Consider the following 9,354-nt stretch of genomic DNA (forward strand, 5'->3'; position numbering starts at 1 on the left):
TATAAATATAATGCTACTATATATATTACCTTTTACCTCTTATGTGAAGTGTGACTAGGAAACAGATATCTCTTCTTGTATTGCTCATGTGCAGGAGTTAAGTATAATGGTATAGGATCACTGTAAGAGCCAATCTTAGAAAGTTAAAGTTTTGAGTTAAACTCATATTAATGTTTGCTTAATTTGAATAGAATATCAATTTCTTCCATAGTCCTAGACAACGGTATAGTTGTTAGTAAGAGATCGAACCTTCTTGCTATAACTGAGATACAGTGTGATAATAAGCTTAGCTGTGTTTAGAACTGGTCCCAGTAAAGAAGGACTTGAAAGACTCACTTTCAACTTAGAAATGGGATAAGCATACAGTTTCCTGATCGTTTACAAATGGTATGGAAATGATAAGTGAAGAGTAACGATTTGAGATGTAACAAGATTAAGCCTAGAACTGAACTTTTCTTAACATTATTTTTTTTTCCCTTTTTGCTATTTTAATTTTGTTTTTTCTGTGAACTGTTTTATGTTGAATCTTAACTAAACTTTTAAAAACAAAGATATTTTATCTGTGGAATCATTTCTACGCATCAGGCTTTTGTTGAATCCCATTTATTGAGTTAGAGCTGCTGAACTTTGGTAGTTTTGGAAAATGCAGCTACAATCACCATTTAGTACCATTTTTGCCTGAAAGTTGTGAATGCTTCTGATTTGAACTTATTGATTAGTCAGTCTGTGTTTGATTTTTAAATAATTCCGTTCACTATAATGGATTCTATGAGAACTCGTCACTCTCCTGTTCACACAGAGGGCTGTTGTGAATGCAAAATTTAAAAATCTATTTGATGCCAGTTGAATGCCCGTGTAGATGCTTTACATAGTCATTGAGGTTCAACTGTGTATTTCTTCCCTTTCAGGCTAAACATAACTTTTTTGTTTGAATAGATATGCAGTGATAGACATTTGTAAATTCAAAAAGTGTGCAAGTCCTGTCCAATCAACAGTGACAGACCACAAAAATGAAAATAGAAAATGTCAGGGTATCACTATAGGCCGGAGAGCACCTTTTGAAACCTCCAAGAAATTAAAATGGAGGAAAAGTAAATATGCACGACAAAGAGGAACATGCCGGAAAAAACTGGAGCCAAATAGGCACTCTAAAATAAATGGCAGTGTCACCGTCCTTCTGGCACGACAGTCGGTATGTGTCAAAGGTAACAGGAAGCACCGATTGGCTAAGCAAGGCTAACTGGCTTAGAGATGCAACAGTGGCAGTGGGTTTGAAAGTTGTAAAGGGTTTATGGTTGTTATATGACAAACACTATGGAGTTTTGAGTGTAATATTTCATCTTCCAGTAAATGTTATAAAACCAGATGATCAATTAGAGGGGTTGAGTGTGGGAAGACTTTAAACTGATTGAGGAAATGCATCTCTAACTAAATGTACTGTATTTTCTGATGTTGTCGTGACATTTTACATGGAAAGATCTGTCGTTTAAATGTGCTGCCTACTGACTGGATAATAAACAACATTTTTTGAATTGACTTTTTTTTTTTTTGCTTGATATAAGGTGTGATTTGTCTAATCTACTGAATCATTTTTAATACAGCTGTTAACCAGAATTAGCTTTTAAAGATGTATTTTCTATTATACATTCTATTATACACATGCTAGCGACTGAGAGACTGGGTAATCCATACTTTTTTTGCAAAGAATTATTTGTTTTTCTAAGTCCTTGAAATGATTTTGTTATCATGGCACTGATTTGTGCTTAAAAAAGACCTTTTCGGCCGATGTAATGAAGAGCTTCCTGTTTAAACGGGGCTGCGAGACGTGAACTCAGCTCTTCGGCGCACCTCATTTTGATTTTTTCTGGCAAACAAATTTTCAAAACAAACCGTATTTTACAACTCTAATCAGGGTCTGAGTAATAATTACGTTGGCGTGGTCTTTTTAGATCTGAGATCGGCTAAAATTTAAACAATAACCGTTGTTAATACCCAGCCGTCATTACTCAGTTTGCCAATAGATGTCAGAAGGACGGATGCCAAAACCGAACTGCCCAAAGATAGATTTCGACGTACCAAGCAAATGGCGATTACTTACTTACGGTTCTGGAGCTGTTGAAGGGTTTAAGTCAGTCGACGATGTTAGTCCTGGAGAGTACGCCCCACCAAACCAACGTTCCAAAAACCAACCGAACTTACTGTTATCTGCTCGAACCAACACCGACTTACTATACTCGGCCGTCCAGCGGCGTCACTGAAGCATTCGAACATTCTTAGCCAATCATGCAATGCTGTGTCCGCGTTTGTCACGTGATGTTCTAACTACAGAGGCAGAGTCCCATTGCATGGCTCAAACGTGTATTGAGTCGAGGTATTGACGCGAACACCATACATACGGATAGTATCAAATTATATACAGTATAAGGATATGACTACATCTTGCCCGAAGAAGGGGCTTGTGTTGCCTCAAAAGCTTGCATATTGTAATTTTTTTAGTTAGCCAATTAAAGGTGTCATTTTGCTTGACTACTTATTACACACTCATAATGTGTAAGACAACAGCCAATTTGAAACAAGAAGCAGTTTCATTGGAAGATGCAAAACGCACACAGTTTAGAATCACCATTTAATCAAACACACACAACTTTTGATAGGAGAGGAATCTGATACAAAGAGATGGAGAACATACAGGCTCCACAAAGGAAGGGACTGAATAAAGAAGCAAACCAAGTACCTGTCTGCTTAAGCTTGCAAGGCAGCAGTGCTTATTATTGTGCAAGCCATGTTTCGGCTTAATTACATACAGAAATGAGGAAGATGCTGTGCCTACATTAACAGCTGGGGCGTTCTTTGACAAAACTGGCTTCAGATTACAAAGGTACGTTAATATGGCTCATGGCACCACTGTTTTCTTTGCTCTCCTGTCTTGTGAAATCTTGCCATTTGCACTGGTGGCATTTATTCAGTAGAAGGTTTTTCTCTAGCGAATAACCTGACAAATTCACTTTACATGTACTTAGTTATAATTCAAGTCATTGTATATATTGAATAAGTGACTTGCACAGGGTCACATAGAGCAACTCCACATTGGGGACTAAATCAGGAGTATCGCAATTTAAACTCAAATGCCTCCTTTCCACTGGTAGAGCTCTGCATTATGCATAATGTTCACCTCTTTTTCTGAAACCCCTCTGTACAATGGTCAATGTTTGAACATCTCAAGTAACAGTGTTTGTCCAATTTCTCAAATCACAGCAATCAGTCTAATATATATATATATATATAATATATCCATCCATCCATTTTCCAACCCGCCGAATCCGAACACAGGGTCACGGGGGTCGGCTGGGGCCAATCCCAGCCAACACAGGGCACAAGGCGGGAACCAATCCCTGGCAGGGTGCCAACCCACCGCAGGACACACACAAACACACCCACACACCAAGCACACACTAGGGCCAAATTAGAATCGCCAATCTACCTAACCTGCATGGCTTTGGACTGTGGGAGGAAACCGGAGCGCTCGGAGGAAACCCACGCAGACACGGGGAGAACATGCAAACTCCACGTAGGGAGGACCTGGGAAGCGAACCAGGGTCTCCTAACTGCGAGGCAGCAGCGCTACCACTACATATATCTGCGGTCAGTTGGCACCCTGCCCAGGATTTGTTCCTGCCTTGCGCCCTGTGTTGGCTGGGATTGGCTCCAGCAGACCTCCATGACCCTGTTATTAGGATATAGCAGGTTGGATAATGGATGGATAGATTATAGATAGATAGATAGACACACTAGTGGACGCCGCCATAGCATACGGCGGTGTAAGAATAGGAACAGAAAACGGTGAGAAAGGGATTCAAAAATCAAGAACAAAGAAGTACTTCTTGAAAGACGTAGTTGTGAATAGGTGTTTTGCTGGAGATGACAGATAATGAGTCGAAAGATCTAATCTCGGAAAGAGCTTGAATTTCAGCTTAACCACCATAAACTGTAGATGTTGCCATGTATTGCTAGTACTCATGACTTGTTGTGATGACTCGAAAGAATAACAGGAGGAACGTCTCCAAATCTGTCCCAAAGTGATGCAACGAAATCTACTGCCCTATGTTGTAGTGAGAGTGCATTGTCTTCGTGTCAAGAAATAACCCACTGATAGGAACAGGCAGTTGCCGGATCCTGGAATACAGATGACGTTGAACAAAAACCCGTCGACAGAGAAGATACTGTTGTTCATTTTATAACAAAGGCTTAGGGAAGAACCGTCGCAGTATAACGAAAATAGCAAGGAGCGAAACCAATGGCAATGGTCGAGAGAGTACCTTCCTGTAGCAGGCTACAGACCAGGCGCAGACATGGCCGAAGTAAAAGGTCACGCGGTCAGGCTAGATATCGGGCGGTGACGTGACACCAATGGGGTCATGAGAGAGGAGCGAGGAACGCGGTGGTGTGGGAGTGTATGGGAGGCCACAGGCAGTGTGAGGAAGGGTTTGGAAGAGGACGAATAGGAATCAAGAAATGTCGTGTGGGCGGGACCGGGTTTGAAGAGGAAGCAGGACGAGCCAAGAAGAGAAATATATACTTTGTATAAGAGATATGTATAGGCAGATATTTATACATGCACAATTCCAAAAAAGTTGGGATACTTTGTAAAATGTAAATAAAACCAGAATGCAATGATTTGCAAATCTCATAAACCAATCTTTTATTCATAATAGAACGTAGAAAACATATCAAATGTTGAAAGTGAAACATTTTACCATTTCATGAAAACTATTAGCTCATTTTAAATTTAATGGCAGCAACACGTCTCAAAAAAATTGGGATGGGGCAACAAAAGGCTAGAAAATTAAGTTGTACTAAAAAGAAACAGCTGGAGGAACATTTTACAACTAATTAGGTTAAGTGGCAACATGTTTGGGTATAAAAAGAGCATCTTAAAGAGGCCGAGCCTCTCAAAAGTAAAGACGGGCAGAGGTTCGGCAATTTGAAAAAACTTGCATCTGCAAATTGTGGAACAAATTCAGAATAGTGATCCTCAATGTAAAATTGTGAAGACCCCGAGTGTCTCATCATCCACGGTACATATCATCATCAAAAGATTCGAGAATCTGGAGAAATTTCTGTACACACAGTTAAAGACCGAACATCAATGTTGGATGCCCGTGATCTTCAGGCCATCAGGCTGCACTGCATTGAAACAGTCAGGATTCTGTTGTGCAAATCACTGCATGGGCTCAGGAACATCACTAGAAATCAATGTGTGAGAACACAGTTTGCCGTGCCATCCACAAATGCAGGTTAAAGCTCTTTCATGCAAAGGAGAAGCCATATATGAACATGATCCAACAACACTGCCTTCTTCTCTGAGCCAATGGAATGGCAGTTTGCACATCTGGGAACGCACCATCAATGCAGAAAGGTATAAATGGGTTTTAGAGCAACATATGCTCCCATCCAGATGATGTCTTTTTCAGGGAAGGCCTTGCATATTTCAACAAGACAATGCTAAACTGCATACGGCATGTGTTACAATAGCATGGCTTCAGAGTAGAAGAGTCTGGGTGCTGAACTAGCCTGCCTGCACTCCTGACCTTTCACCAACTGAAAACGTGAAACGAAAAATACGACAAAGAAGACCCAGGACTGCTGAGCAGCTAGAATCTTATATTAGACAAGAATGGGACAACACTGCTCTCCCAAAAGTCCAGCATCTGGTCTCCTCAGTTCCCAAACATTTACAGACTGTTGTTAAAAGAAGAGGAGATGCTACACAGTGCTATACGTGGCCCAGTCCCAACTTTTTTGAGATGTTTTGCTGCCGTTGAAGTCTTCTTCTTGTCTTAAAAAGGTACATTTTCTCAGTTTAAACATTTGATATGTCTTCTATGCTCTGTTGTGAATAGAATATCGGTTTATGAAATTTGCAAATCATTGTTTTTATGTACATTTTTTGTAGTGTCACAACTTTTTGGAATTGGGGTTATATACAGGTGCTGGTCATAAAATTAGAATATCATGACAAAGTTGATTTATTTCAGTAATTCCATTCAAAAAGGGAAACTTGTATATTAGATTCATTCATTACACACAGACTGATGTATTTCAAATGTTTATTTCTTTTAATTTTGATGATTATAACTGACAACTAATGAAAGTCCCAAATTCAGTATCTCGAAAATCAGAATATTGTGAAAAGGTTCAATATTGAAGACACCTGGTGCCACACTCTAATCAGCTAATGAACTCCAAACACCTGCAAAAGCCTTTCAATGGTCTCTCAGTCTCGTTCTGTAGGCTACACAATCATGGAGAAGACTGCTGACTTGACAGTTGTCCAAAAGACCACCATTGACACCTTGCACAAGGAGGGCAAGACACAAAGGGTCATTGCTAAAGAGGCTGACTGTCCACAGAGCTCTGTGTCCAAGCACATTAATAGAGGCGAAGGGAAGGACAAGATGTGGTAGAAAAAAGTGTACAAGCAATAGGGATAACCGCACCCTGGAGAGGATTGTGAAACAAAACTGTGGGGGAGATTCACAAAGAGTGGACTGCAGCTGGAGTCAGTGTTTCAAGAACCACCAGGCACAGACGTATGCAAGACATGGGCTTCAGCTGTCGCATTCCTTGGGTCAAGCCACTCTTCAACAAGAGGCAGCGTCAGAAGCGTCTCGCCTGGGCTAAAGACAGAACTGCTGCTAAGTGGTCCAAAGTTATGTTCTCTGATGAAAGTAAATTTTGCATTTCCTTTGGAAATCAAGGTCCCAGAGTCTGGAGGAAGAGAGGAGAGGCACAGAATCCACGTTGCTTGAGGTACCGTGTGTGGCCGGCCGTTTATCCTGGCCAATACCCCCAAGCCGCCAGGTGGAGCCCTCTTTGCAGCATGGAGGTCACCAGAAGACCAGCAGGGCATCATGGACAATGTGGTTTTTATGCACAACCCTGCTGGATGCCATGGGGGCCACAAGAGGGAGCTGCAGGGGGGACCGAGGACTTCTTTGTGCCCTATGACCCAGAATTTCATCATAGGAAGAGCGATGGGCTTCCGGGTTGAAGAGAAGAGCTTTTACCTGACCCAGAAGTGATTGAGAATCACATGAACTGGGGATTGGGAACACTTCCGGGTCAGGAGATATAAAAGGACTGTGGGAGCTCCCAGACGGCGAACTGAGCTGGGTGGAAGGGTGGCAACGCGTCTGGGAGCTGGAGGATTGTATTATTGTTAGTATTGTGATTTGCATGAGTATTGTGGAGGAGAGGATGTTTTGTACACTGTGGCTGAAGAATAAAGACAAATTGAGGACTTTTACCAGGTGTCTGGAGTCGTGGACAGGGGTACAAGGGAGCGAGAGCGCCCCCTATCTACCACACGTGTAAAGTTTCCACAGTCAGTGATGGTTTGGAGTGCCATGTCATCTGCTGGTGTTGGTCCATTGTGTTTTCTGAGGTCCAAGGTCAACGCAGCCGTCTACCAGGAAGTTTTATATATATTCTTTATATATTCTTTATGTGTTTGAAACGGAAATTAAGTATGACCACGCGATATGGAAATTACTTATTACGTAGTGCGCCCCGCATTGCCCTGTCCCAGCCCTCCACTCTGGAGTCCAGCGCTGAGAAACAGACAAAACTGCCACATTGTAACTTTTTTTTTTTTTTAAATCCCAGTACTTGATAGTAGAAGACATGAAGAAAACAGCTTTGCGTCTTTCCACTGTTTAACTGCTCTGAGCTGTAAACCGCCTTCGGCGGCGACGGGTCGTAAGAAGAAAGTGGACGCTGGGAGGCGCGGTTTAAATTTGAATCACGTGGGATGTGTTGGTCAGACGGCAACGTGAAATTAACATCTTTAAGCCATCTACCTGTACCGTTGTTGTCTCTTATTTCTGGTGCAAATCCACATTCAACTCATTATCTACAGAACATTACGAAATACAATTCGTGTTTTCAGATGACATCATTTGGCAGCACGGCTCCTACCGAACAGTCTAGGTTTATGATCGCCATTTGAAATACCGGGGCAAATCCCAAAAAACAAAAAAAATTATTGGGGAACTTCAGGAACCGTCAACATCGACAAAAAGAGTCGGGTTACACAGAGAAAGTGAGACAGAAGCAGATCGAGAGGGAAGGCTCGCTGATCAACATATACGGCAACCATAATTGAGGGCCTCGCAAACACCCGAACAACGTGATGAACAGAATCGGACTCGACTCATGCAGTATTCACAGGCTACCCCGTCACACAGGCGTCAGTTGCCTGATGCGAGCCACAAATTCCTCCTGATTCTGCATTTTATTTTTTCCCTTCCACTCAGTGAGCGAAGCCACTGGGTGATCTGCTAGTGTATATATATATATATATATAACTGTATATATGCAGGGTGTACTGTATATACAGGGTATATATATATATATATACACAAGAAAATGAATAGATGATGTAATAATGCTGATGCTGGCTCCTCTGGATTAAGTACATGATTGACAATATGTTTAAAAAACAGTGGAAGAAGAACAAATCCACACAAATGTACATGTCCCATACTGTCAGACCTTCAAGGTCGGAATAAAAATATGGAGTTGAGCATCACAGACATTGTGAAAGTGGCAAGTCCACCACGTCTGGAGTGGACCAGTGAATTGGTGTGTGTATGGAAGATTTCTGCAACATGAAACACGGCTGAACCATCCGAACAGAAACTCATGAAATCAGAGCACGACAGCCCTGAATATTGAACTAAGACTTTGCAGGTTTATACACACAATAGAGAAGCGAAGAGCAACACGTGGTGAAATGTTTCTCAACATGATAACAGCACTGATTGTTGGAAGCTTGTGTTGCGCACCATGTACAGGAAGTCAGATGCAAAACAGAAAAAAGGAATCAGCAATCAGAACTGTGTAGATAAAAAAGAACAAAGGGGGGCATTCACACTGAAAGCAATACAGTGAATATGCTGCACCACACCTGCCAATGCTGCCACAACATTGTGGTTAGTGAAACATTGATTAAAACAGAACGCTAAATGCCGGCACTGTACTTGGCTTTAAGTAAAACAGGGTGTTAAAGTTACTTACTGGGATTTACACAAACTCACTGGGTTTTTGATTTGGATATACTCTGTTAAACCCCCGACGTTCCCACCTGACACATGCAATGACAGATGAATGCCTTGCTTAATACTATAATGGTGGAGGACACCCCAGTGCCCATGAACTCTGAGACGTTTCAACATGCCTGGCAATTGGAGGTGCCCAGTATTTGTGTGACTGGTTGAACTGTTCCTGCGATTATTCAAGAAAAGCGGAGGCAGATTAGCAGCTCTGAGTCAGGATTCCTGTGTTCACTTATCA

The sequence above is a fragment of the Polypterus senegalus genome, chromosome 17 (genome assembly GCF_016835505.1).
Source record: "Polypterus senegalus isolate Bchr_013 chromosome 17, ASM1683550v1, whole genome shotgun sequence".
In the NCBI taxonomy this organism is placed as follows: Eukaryota; Metazoa; Chordata; class Cladistia; order Polypteriformes; family Polypteridae; genus Polypterus; species Polypterus senegalus.